Below are 12,556 nucleotides of genomic sequence, written 5' to 3'. Positions count from 1 at the left end.
TTGTGCATTTGTTTGATCCTATGCATATTGGAAAGAATCTAACAGAGACATTATGGAAAATCTTGGATGGAAGGCATGAAAAAGACCAAATTGTCAAAACTTGCAATAACATTGAAGAATCCAACCATGCAATGAAAAATGGCATTCGATCAAATAAAAATGGAGATTAGATTGATACAAGTGCCCTTAGTTGCTTATTGCCAGAGTAGCAAAGAAATGCCATAAAAGAAGTCATTAAAAAAATGTGATTTCCCATAAGATTTGCTACGAACATAAACAATCTCATATCAAAGAAAAGTGAGCTTGGGCTAAGGTTGAAAAGACACGATTGACATACATTTATTAAGGTAATTTTAGTTATTTTGTATTCACTATATATTTGTATACTACATGTAGTTTTAATTGCATTCTTTTATAAAATATTAACAAGATCATTTTACAAATATTGCATTACATTCTACCTCTATCTCTCCCACACCACTTTGCCAACAATGTCAAACATGTTATATATGATTTTGGAAAATACATGAGGTGGTTGTCATCTAAACAAATCAATAAAGAAGATATAAAATATTGGAAGAGTAAAATTCCTCTTCTTATGTGTGAAATGAAAAAGTGTCTACCTCCAAGTTTTTTCAATGCACAAAAACACTACCTCATACATCAAGTTGAGGACATTGAATTGTGTGGACCTATACCAACTAGGTCAATATGGATGGTTGAGAGGAACTTGAAATTTTTGAAAGCCTTGGTTCGATAGAGAGAACATCTTGAGGGTTCTATGGTGGAGGGATATATGGTATACCAGACCATAGTGTAAATTAGTGAATATCTATACTAGACCATTGTGTACATTAGTGAATATCTTCCTAAGTTTGCAGCAAAAATTCATGTAGATCGTATTTGGGATCCCAACTCAATTAACAAATTCGAAGGGGAGTACTTGATAAGAAAAGGTAGAACAAGGAAAGTGAGAGGTAAATCTAAGATGATATTTTAGTTAATTAATTCTTATAAATCTTCAATATAAGTTATTTATAATTGGTGTATTTTTTTTGATACAGGTGGTTGAGAGTGGGATGCAATACATTTTTATATTGCAAACAATCCTGATTGGATGATGATATGGATTGAGCGATGTCAAAAAAATGGTTGCTCATTAACATGGGAAGGTGTTGCTTCATTGGTTATAGAAGCTCATCGTAATGGAGATTCCAATGTTACATTGACGGTAGTTGATCTAGTAAAGGGATTAAGAGGTGGAGAGGTATGTAGAAATTTATTAATGATCATAAGTTGACGTATGTTTTGTATCAACTCACAATGCAAATAATTTACACACACTTCAAAAATTTTAGGTCAAGCACTACAAAGCTATGTACTATCATGGCCACAAATATATCATCTAGAAACAACATACATCCTCAACAATGTCAAAATTAATACTATGGCATCTTGGATGATATAATTGAGTGTGACTTTAACTCCTTCAAAGTAGTTCTATTTATCGTCAAATGGTACATGTTATGACTAAATCAAAATGATCCAAATAGAATGGTTATTCAACATGATAATGGATTAACAATGAATAATACAAGGTTGTTTGAGCCAGTTAGAGATGAGCCCTATGTTCTTCCAAGCCAATGTGAGCAAGTGTTTTACTCAGAGGTTCCACATAAATAGGGTTAGTCATTTTTTGTTGGACATGATCCAAGAGGAAGGCCGATAAAGTATAATGTTATGGAAGAAGAAGATATTGAAGATGACGAAGAAGCAGATGATGAAGATCAAGATGATGGTGATGACGATGATGGTGATGATGATGATGATGATGGTGATGATGATGATGATGATGGTGATGGTGATGATGGTGATGATGATGGTGATGATGGCAATAATGATGGCGATGATGATGGTGATGATGGCGATGATGATGGCAATGATGATGATGATGATGATGATGATGATGAGGATGATGAAAAAGAAGATAACAAAAAACTATAGAAATCATCACCCCTTCTGTTGACGATCTTGCATTCCATATATAAGGTAAATTTGTTAACGTTTATGATGTTGCATATTGTTCATGTTGTCTTCTAAGTTATTTGTAGCATACGCGTATCATGTAATTCTTAGTTAACTTAAGATAAATGATTAACATATGCAAGAAATATGATTACATATTTATTGTGTTCAATTCTAATGATTACAACATATGTTATTTATAATTATCATTGTTTATATTGTGTCTGATTATCACCCTTTTTGCAAATAGTCAATTGACTATAGACATCGTCACCCCTTCTGTTGACAATCTTGCTTTCCATATATAAAGTAAATGTTTTCATGTTTATGATGTTGCATATTGTTCATGTTGTCTTCTAAGTTATTTGTAGCATATGCGTATCATGTAATTTTTAGCTAACTTAAGATAAATGATTAACATGTGCAAGAAATACGATTACATATTTATTGTGTTCAATTATAATGATTATAACATATGTTATTTATAATTACCATTGTTTATATTGTGTTTGATTATCACCCGTTTTGCAAATAGTCAATTGATTACAGACATCGTCACCCCTTTGGCCAGGATCGTGCACAGTGACATGGATCAACAAGAATAAGTCAATAAATAAACATAATTTTCTTATATTATTCTTGTTTATCATTGACCACATATGTTATAAATAGACATGTTATGTAATCATATAATGTATATATAGACAAAGAAGGTCCGTATAGAAATATAATTGTATAATCACTTTCAACGTACTACATTTTATATCTCTCACATATAGACAAGGAAGAATTGCACGTATGAGTCATGACTTGATTATTATATATAAATATTATTTAAATATTATTAAATTTCTATTTGATGGATTATATGTGCCACCAAATAGGTACTTGTTAGATCTATCTACATCGAATGAGGGAAATGAGGAAATGGTAGATGAAAGCTCTACATGTAGTATGACTAAAATAGGGAGATCAACTAGAGGTCAAAAGATTAGAAAAAAATTTGATAAAAAATGCAATTTTTCTTTGCTAATGGGGGGTCATGTTCTTATGATGATGAGACCAAAGGCGACATCAAGGTGCCCTTTCGGTGCACACACACATTGAGAAAGAATGGGTACCTAATGAGCTACCTCCAACTAACATAGATTTTTGTGTTAATGAGAGGATATATCACATTGCTCCATCCTCATTACATGGTTTGGGCTTATTTTCCATGGATGGGATAAAGGTATGTTACAACAAAGTTGTCAAATTGTTCAAGTATGTCGGTCCATGTTACAATTACAGTGATTGGATGCAGATTGTTTGATATAAAAAAAGTATGCATAGGTATGCACTATCAGCTAATTATATACAATAGAAAGAAAATGATCAAAGTAAAAGATTTTCTATGTACATTGATGGGAGACCAAAAGCAACAAGTAATATTGTGGGTTTTATAAATAGTACGCGACCTCCCTCAACTAGTAAGAAACCCAATTGCATATTTGAGGCACGTGAGGGGAATGGAATTTTTGTTTGTGCAATAAAATCAATAAGTACAGGGGAAGAACTGCTAATAGATTACCATTTAAATTGCATAGATAAAAATAAAGTTAATATCATGAGGGTTGTAAGTACTATATACAATTTTTGTTAATAAGTTTTCTTTTGGTGTCTATTGCTTTTAGTTAGCTGAAGTTTTTATGTTTAATCTTTGTGATAGAATGATATGGATTCAACAGATGATAGAGGCCATGAGGATGCTACTCCCACCCATTCTTCAACAAGGGTAAAGCTTATTAAAATTGTACAAATTAGATAGTTAAAAAATGTTATATTATTACATTATTTTATTTATGATTTTTGAGTTTTTATGATAGTTTTACTGATATTCCTCTCACAATCTGATGTTTAGGATAAGGGAAAAGCAACTATAGTAACTACAAAGCCACTAGCTACCCCTTCTAATGATGATATTGCAGAAACTCCCAATGTAACAATAATGTTGAAGCAAAAAAAAAAAGAATTAATTTAGAAATAATGAGGACTTTGGATGAAGCAAATATTCCATTCGAGCATATGATGAAGAGGCTATTTGATTTGAGAGTGTAAGCTTGTCATTATGAAGTAAGTAGTAATGAATCTTTAGTTATAACAAAAGTTCAATAAAGATTTATATTTTATAATATTTTATGTTGTGAAGTAAAATATGTAATATGTGTTCTTGTTATAGGATTTTTTGGCAACTAATCCAGAACCTACTCAATGACAACATAGTGAGGGTGGTAGTAGTAGAGCTCCAACTGCCACTGGTAAAATAATCTTTTAGTTGACAAGTTACAAGGAATTTTTTATTTCAAACATTCAAAAAATTCTTAAGTTAACTCTTAGTTTTATTATTTCAGAATGTCTTTGCTAACGATGTATTGTTTAGGTCATCAAGTGCAAGAGACTCCTAGGAGGTCAACGAACATCCATACAAGATTGCTAACTGTAATGTTGGCAACAAGGGGATGTCCATCTGGTAAATCCTTGTTTTGCTATATTTGGTTTTGTGTTAATTATGAGTTGATAATTTGTACTTTTATCTTGGGTGCATCACATAGTGTGTTTTTTTTGTGTGGTAGGAGATGCACCATCTGCTATGCCAGAGATAGATCATAGTGCAAGTATTGGTGATAATTCACCATCATTTCCTAGAGCTACCTATGTTTCTAACATTAGAGCTATGTAGATGTCGTTGTTGATTGACAATGATGAACCGATGCTTTTAAAATGTCCTAAGATTCTAGGTACTTTAAATAATTAATTTTTATATTGTAATATGCATTTCCCTATTCATGGGAAGCTTTGGATTGATTATCCCATGACATTTTTTGCAGGAAATGATACAATTTATAGGAAGCTTTATGACCCCACACTACAAATATTCGAGCCCACCATAAATACAAGGTGGAACATCATAAGTGAACTAATTTTATCCCACTATTTTTTTTTTCATATCAGTAAGTGGTGCAACATTTTTCCTTTCATTCAGGTCTTTTCTTTTATTAGCTATATCTAACAATTTTGTGTTTTTTCTTAAAAGGTGAAACTTTCAAGATCAAAAATGAAAAGATCAGCTCATTAAAGATTTAGAGGATGAGTTTGGTAATAATATTTTTGATCATAAGAAGATGTTACAAAAAGCTTGCAAAAATATTAAGGTTGTGAGGGACTTGTATAGAAAGAGTCTCATCCTAAACCTGAAGTACGAGCATCCTCCCTTTATTATAGTGAGGGAATGGAATGAGTTTATTTTTGATGCAAAGGAGAAAGGGGCAGATGATCGAAGAGAAACTACACCAACAAGTGCGAGAAGGTATGCAATAGTGTTAACTACTAGTACATTAATGTAATAAGGCACTAATTAGTATTGATCTTTATATCTATATCATCTAACATATTTCAAACTTTTCATAGGTTGTAGGACACATCAAAGGCAACAAAGGCTAGGCTGGAAAAGGTTGGGTAGCACAAACTTGGCTCTGGGGGATATTCTAAAATCAAAGCATGAGTTGTAAGTAGCAATAAATGAATTGCGGAAAAAAATATTTATAAAAAGTAAATAATTTTTTTGATTAATAAAAAATTTAAATAAAATGCAGGGTGCCGATTTTAATCTGGAGGCCATGGAAGAACACAAAAGAATTGCCTTCAAGCAAGGCTATGTAGCCGTGGCTGAATGCCTACGGCAAGCTTCCATTGCCCCAACTGAATAGTCTCCTACATCATGTGCATAGGTAATTATGCCAAAAAATATATTAGAAACTAAATACTTGAGCAAAAATCTATTTCATAATAATGTACATGACATTGCAATGCAGCTTATTAATTATGACATAGATCATATGCCACATCATGAAGCCCTTGATGTGCATCGTACTATCCATGGAGGTGCTCATTTTCTATTTAAATAATTATGTAATTATTAATACAATTTAACATCTTTAATTGAACTTGGTGTAACCCTTTTGTGTATATTTTAGAGGATTAGAATCATGTCATATTGAACGAGTGCTAGAGGATGTTCAGACTGATTAGTAGGTAGCTCATTTCGCACATTCAAGTAAAGAAAATCTATGTTTTGTTGTTTTAAATTATTTTTTTGATTTATAGTTCTTTTACTTAAATAAAAACTCATAATTCACTAATATAAATTGGTGTGAATTTAACTCATAAAGTGCTTGTTATTACAGAAGACCCCCCTTTGGTGCATCGGCCTCATGATGTTCTTGAATGGATGAGCAAGAGACATGCATTTAAACTAGTAGAGGAGGGGGATGACAAGGACATTGATATTCCTCTTAGAAATTTCATGAAAAAGAAGAAGCAAGAATGCCAAAAAGAAATGATTTTTGTGTCTTAATGAATTTTATGTGTTAATGACTTATTGATGAATGTTGGGTGTTAATGAATTATTCATGAATGAATTACTTTTGAATGTTGTGTGTTAATGAATTTTGTTTGTTAATGAATTTTATGTGTTAATGAATGTTATCATGTAATTATAATGATTGAATGTTATATTTCAAAAATGGATGAATGAATGAATATTATTAAATGTTAATGGGGAATTTAGAGTGATGTTAGGGCGGGGGCATGGGAGGGGCCAAATGAGCTTCTACCTTCATGTGGTTGGCCTTGTTTAGTAGAGAATATTAAACTATTCTTGAAACCAAGTGAAGCTCAAACTTTAAAGATAAGCTTATAGTTAATAGTGACAACCAATTAGCAAGTCCAAATGAAGTTCTTCATTATAGGTACCTTTTTAGTTTTTAAAGAAAAATGTCATGTTTTAATATTGTGTAGTTTTTTTCTTAAGTCAAAGTATTCTTTTACTATAAGAACATAATTTATGACTTGTTTTCTAAACTAAAAGTATTAAATAGTCAAAATTATCTAATTTTCCACACTCAATTTTCATATTAATGTGAGATTGTTTAAAATGACCATCTAAGAAGTATACAATATCTAATTTAAAAAACCCTACATGTTCAAAATGTGGTGCTCTTTCTAATACATTTGTTGTTAATGCAAGCTAATGTGATGTGTCATATGAAGCAACTGAAATCTTGGTGCGTATCTTTGTTTGTTCTACAAATAAATATATATATATATATATGTATGTATGTATGTATGTATGTATGTATGTATGTATGTATGTATGTATTTCATTCACTAGTATCAACTAGGTCAACATCCAGTTTCAATTTAAGCTAAAATTTGAGTAAAACTTTGGAGCTAATCAGTTCCAATGAAGACGTTAAAAAAATAGTTGATTGCTATTGATATTAGGTTATCAATCTATTGAATATATTATACAGTAATATATAGAGGAGTTGGAAAATCTGTCCAAGACCAAAATACTTGATTTGTTTCATAGAAACTATGCTCCTACTATCATTGTAAGCAATATACTCAATGATTTTTTTTTTCTCCATAATTTATCTACTCATCCACAATTCCTTCCAATAATCCATTCATCATTTACAACTTCATAATATGTATTGTACTTGATGAAATTTTGTTTGTTGAATCTTAATTATTTATCGAGTCATCCTTTACAACTTAACAATTGTATTTTCTGTATTAGGTTGGTGTTGGCCTAGTGGTATGCCAACAAATTGGTGGAATCAATGGTGTTATATTTTACATGAGTGTAATATTTGAGGCTATTGGTGAGAAGCTACGTTAGGATATTAGATGTTTCGCTTTCATTTCTATTGATATAAATGTGTTCTTTTTTGTTTTAGATGTAATATAATTGTTCTAATTAGATAAAGTGGGATAGGATTCAAACCCGTACAATAAAGAATCAACAAGATCATAAAACGTAATATCAAGTAGAAATTATAGGCAGACAAAATTCATAAGAGGTCAAAAGATTTTTGGACTTTAATGTAATATAATTAATTTTGACTTCATTGTAGGCTATTCTTCGGGTCAGACAACATTAGTTGCAATTGCTATAGTTCAGGTGCCAACAATGGTTAATTCTAGATAAGAATATCTTATTTAGTTCCTCTTAATGATCAAACACATTTGTCTTACTTATTAATTAGAAAGTGGTGCTTGGTAGGTGCCAAAGACAACAGTAAGTGCATTTTTTATGGACAAATTTGGTAGGAGACCACTTCTAATGGTATGAGTTAGGTCCTACATATAGACTATTATAAGGACATTTGGGTAGAAGCAAGGAGTTGGGTTTCAATTTTGCAGAAGTCCACGGATTGAGATCATGCTCTTTTAGAAACGGGTACCCATTTTAAAAAATCGGGCACCCATTTTAGGCTCAGGCGCCCGATCTGAAATTTTAAAAATGGGCACTTGTTTTTTAAAAATTAGGTACCCATTTTTGAAAATATAAAAAATTTGTATTTTTTAGAAATGGGTACCTGTTTCTGAAAATTTAAAATTTTATTTTTTGGGGGAGATTTGGTATGCCAATTTGACTTTTTCAAAATGGGTACCTATCTTTTGAATTTATTAACGGGTACCCATTTCTTACAACATTGGGTGGGATTTTTTTCTCCTACCTTAGATTTTGGTTTGGGATAGGCTTCATGAGACCAAGTCTATGCCTTGACCTCTCAAGATTTGGCTAAGGCATTGAAATAACAAATTTACGCCTTGCCATAATTTTTAGAGGGTCTTCTCGATCAAATTTTTTTTATGAAACAAAAACCCATTAGAGCTCTTACTGTCTTGATTTTAGATATATAAATTTTATAGTGCTATGATGTTATTTACTATTTTTGCATTATTTTTTAATGAAAGCTGGTAACTAAATGTAAAATAGTGAAGTTCGCTAAAACTCTAATAACTTTTTTATTTTATAATTTTTCTTAAATTAATTTATATGTCATCAATCTAAATACTGTTACAGCTAATTAATAATTAATAAAAAAAATTATTCAATAAAAAATTTAAAAAAAATATTGCCATCAATCTTAGGTGTATTATGTAACTCCCTTTCAAAGGATTTGTGAAAAATCATTTATTTGTGTCAAATTATGGTGTCTGTACATGAGCGTGGTATGGTCCTTAAACAAGAATTTTGAAAAAGTGGTTTTTAAAGATCCATACCAAAAAAAAATCTATCACATGGGTACACAAATAAATTACATTTTCAAAAACTAGATTCCGAATAGTAAAATTTTTATATCTGAAGTTTTTTATATTCAATCTCTAAATGCCTCAAATTTTGACATCAATTGACAAAAAATTTCAAAAATAGGAAAAACACTTCCACTTTTTGGCCAAAAGTGAGACCCAACTTCTTGCACTGACCCATTTACTATCTATTAATTTGAACAATAATAAAGAAAACTTTCTTCAGATTGCTGCAGAAGGAATGAGTATTAGTTTCCTTATTATTGGATTGTCATTCTACGTACTGGTAATTACACTTTCCTATCATTATAAAACTTTATGTCCACTAACTCAATTTAATGGAATTTAATTTCATTTACCTAATGCTCATGCAAAAGAAAGTAGCCATTTCTCTTGTTAAATCATCTAACACTATAAAGGGAATGCCATTGTTGTGTGAATTTGTTTAAAAGAAAATTTTAGAGTTTTGAATAAGGGTTTAGTTTAGCTCATTTTTTTTTACAAATTAATTTCTTGTCATTTTGTTAAAACCCTTGTAGAGGAGGATAGTATAAATCTTTAAGATTGTCTTATTTCTATAGGGGTTTGAAATTGAGAGGGGGTCTCTATTTAGAGGCTAATTTTTTTGTGATGTTGCTATAATGATTTAATTGTGTAGTTTTTGAGTCAAATTCATTGATCTATGTTTCATGAGTAGTGATTGGCACTAATCTATCTAGTAAAACACTAGAACTTTGGCCGAGGACACTCATCCCAGTACAATTTCAACTTAGAACTCACTTAACTATAGAATTTTGTCCATGTTTAAACCCACTCTGATTAATTTTTTAGTGAATTTAATTGTATGAAGTTTATTTATCCTAATTATATTTCATATCTATTATTGAAATAAAAGAAACATAAGAAACTAAAGTAAAGATCCCATCTTTTACAAAGTATGGAAACAAAATTAGACCTGAACTATGATCATAAAGAACACAAAATCTATAAAACCTTGCAAGATGTAAAGAGATAATAAGAAGCACAATAATGAAATGAGCCTAAAAGACATCCATGGATTAAAGAATTAAAGGAGGAGAGTGCATATGACAAGAGTAATTGGATCTAATCAAAAGTCAAACCCAATACTCAATGAGTGGTCGTGAGTTCACTCCCATGAACCTAAGATGAGCTATCAAAATGAAATGAAAAAATCTACTTAAAAAAACTCCTAAATGGTGATTACTTGAATGAACAAGTGTCATACATGTATGGAGGACCAATTAGAATTAAAATTGTAAGTGTGATTAAATAAAATAATTATACTAGCAAAATCTAGTATTAAGCACTACTACATTAACAAAGAATCAACCCCTAGCTTACTAGAGACCCCACCAAATTCCAAAGACTTAGAAGTAGCCTCTTGTTTGGTATGAATCAGAATATGTGAGTTGGTTAATTGTTTTTGTTTATTTTGACATTGGTTTGTTTTAGTTAATTTTATACTTTTCATTAGTTAAGTAGTCTCGTAAGGGGTCTAAGGGCTGAACTTTACACTATTAAATATTTCCTTACAGTTAGGAATGTTAACTTTAGGCAAGAGACAAGTTAGAGAAATCAATGGTGGCAGATAATGAATAAGGGAAGAGTAGTATGAGTGAGATTAGAACAAGCTTAGGAATGTTCTTAAGTAAATCTCAGGTATGTTGGGGTTATCCATCAATCAAAGCCTAATTTTAAAATGTAGAAACATATGTGACTATTCATTATAAATTAGTTGGATGAAATTTTAAGCAGGCACTTGGGCTTTACTAGACATCCATATTATAGATTATATTGATTAAGATCATGTAATAAGTAGATCTTTCCTAGCTTACGTTTACTCCTCTACAAAGGCTATTTATTGGCATTGCTTGTACATTTTTATTAGGATGACATTGTACCTAAGTCTAATTCATGATGTATTAGTAAAGATTCTCTTAAATAACTTGTATCATTCTGATGATGATTACAAAATGCTGTTCCATTTTTATAACATTGTAAATTCTTGTACAACTTCTTATGAAAAAAGAAATTCATTAACTACTTTCATTGAATGTAATTTTACTAATTTAGGCTAGGCCCTTCCCACTTTATTTAACCAAGATTTCAATCATGAAATGATCTCATTAAAATGCAAGCCCTAGTTTTTCCAATACTATAAAAGATCTTGTTTGTAAGTTTCTTTCATTAATATTCCTTTAATGGGTGTTTTTAGAGAATGGCAAGGCAATACAGATTTTACATTATGAAAATGGCTAGAAATATGAAACTTATGTTGATATTTTCCATGATAAGTTTAACAAAGAGGTGGTTGGTCATATAACTACCATAGTGCTCATGCATTTATCAGATGTGATCAAGGGGGGTGAGACTAGTTTTCCCTATTTAGAGGTTAGTTTCTTTGCATCAAACACCCACTTTATGTGGTTAATCCATATCATAAAATGTAAGTGAGCTCTTACAAATATTAATCAATTATCTTTGTTAGGTAGTCAGGAAAGTGATGACCAATTAAAAGACAATTCTTGGTCAGAATGTGCCAAAGGTGTATATTCAGATATAAATACTTTGGAATTTTTTTCGTTCTCCAAATTAACACTGACTAAGAATTCATGTTTACATTTAATAATCTAAAGGGTGAAAGATGAAGTGAAGCTTATATTCTTTATTTTTATTAGTATAATTTATTTTCTAATTCATAGTCAAAACTAAAATGATCTATGAGATGATTGTAGTACAAGTGAAAAATGAAATTCATGTTGTTTTTTTAATACAGTGAAGCCAAGAAAAGGTGATGCTATTCTATTCTTTAGTGTTTTGCCAAATGGGACAGCTAATGAAAACAATTTGCATGGAAGCTATCCTATTATAAAAGGAGAGAAGTGGTCTGCTACAAAATGCATACATGTGAAGGCATATGACTTCATTAAAATGGGCACTTTTGATGAATGCATTGATGAAAATGATGATTGTGCTAAGTGGGCTACTACTGGGGAATGCATGAACAACCCCACCTATATGATTGGCTCTCCACATTTTGATTGGATACAAATTTACCTCCTACCTCAACATCTTTCATTTCCTAAATATTCCAACATGTACAACAAAGTTGAGAAAGATCATTAGAAACAAACTAGTACACAACTTCTAGTCCACATCAATAATAGGTAGACAACATACCCACCATTTGGGGAGGTGAGTGAGAGTCTACATATTGATTTTTTCCACCTTCGAACAATTTCAAGCCTTAATTTCAGTAGGGTCCCAACTACAAGAGGAATGTGGAAGAGCCCATTTTGAGAGAGAATCAACAACAACAATTTCTAGATATTGACAATGTTTTATCTCAATAGTCAAGCCTTGATGTGAA

The 12,556-nt window shown here is 30.9% G+C and overlaps 1 pseudogene; it reads left to right on the top strand.

Annotated features, from left to right (window-relative positions):
- Window positions 1–12,312, top strand: part of LOC149571618 (putative prolyl 4-hydroxylase 7) — a 53,512-nt pseudogene extending 41,200 nt beyond the window's left edge.
- The last annotated feature ends 244 nt before the right edge of the window (window positions 12,313–12,556 follow it).

The sequence above is a fragment of the Cupressus sempervirens genome, chromosome 2 (assembly GCF_028749045.1).
Source record: "Cupressus sempervirens isolate cs-2001-9-10 chromosome 2, ASM2874904v1, whole genome shotgun sequence".
NCBI lineage: Eukaryota > Viridiplantae > Streptophyta > Pinopsida > Cupressales > Cupressaceae > Cupressus > Cupressus sempervirens.
This window is presented reverse-complemented; position numbering and strand designations above follow the sequence as displayed.